This window comes from Cynara cardunculus, assembly GCF_001531365.2.
Source record: "Cynara cardunculus var. scolymus isolate 2C chromosome LG 3, CcrdV1, whole genome shotgun sequence".
Taxonomy (NCBI): domain Eukaryota; kingdom Viridiplantae; phylum Streptophyta; class Magnoliopsida; order Asterales; family Asteraceae; genus Cynara; species Cynara cardunculus.
This window is the reverse complement of record NC_037530.1, coordinates 27,554,043-27,555,044: the sequence shown is the minus strand read 5'-3', so window position 1 is coordinate 27,555,044 and position 1,002 is coordinate 27,554,043.

The window sequence follows — 1,002 nt, the reverse complement described above, 5'->3', positions numbered from 1 at the left end:
ATTAGGTTAACCAGCAGCAGCAACGAGTGCAGGGGAGAACCGACTTAGACATCGCCTCCTTCTCGCCTCCCTCTCGCATCCTCCCTCTCGACGACCAGGTTTGTTTTCGGTTGCTGTTTTAGGGTTTAGTTTACAGATTAATTGGTTACATGAGTTTTGTGTGTCGAATGTTTTCGAATCTGTTTTAGGATTGGTTTGGTTTACAGATTGTAAATAGGTCCYGTTGAGCTTTGCTTTACATGTTTTAGGAGATTGTAAACAGATTGTAATGATTTTGTTAATAATTTTGATTGTAAACAGGGTAGTTTTGAAAGTGGATGTTGATTGTAAACAGGGTAGGTTCGAATCTGTTTTAGGGTAGGTTTGATTGCATTTTCCTRATGATACTTGCATCTTAACCGTCTACCTGTATGAACCATATATGCCTATTGTTATCATTTTACCAACATAAATTGGWWAGAACTTAATTGGATAAATTGGATCCAAGAGCTTAGAAAGGGTAAGGAAAGGAGCGATAACGAAGCCTAATGAATCTTCCTGGAAGTATATCTTCAAGATCGATACTTGTGTTTGGTTTTCTTTCTTTAAAATTTCAAATTGCTCAGATTTGATGATATACTAGCTTTAGTTTGTAAAATTTCAGTTGCTCAGATTTGCTCAGTTTCTTTAAAATTTTAGTTTGTAGAAATCTTCCTGGAAGTATATCTCCATTTTTCTCGATGGAAACCCTCTAGTACCATTTGAAAATCTYKWATTTTCTATGGTTTYAGGGTTTTGCGTTTTCTAGATTAGATAGTTTAAAGTTGTTGTRTTGTTCTTTTACTTGGTATTTTTGTTATCAAGTTTGAGTTTACTGTGACCAGACATTTCAAATAGAAAATTGATAGCATGAAGACAAACAATTATTAATTTGTAAAAGTTGAGAGATATTGTCAGCGTTTCATCTAGTGTAATGCGTTTTTGTATGGATAATATCAGGTGCAAGGAAGGTAATGAATTCAG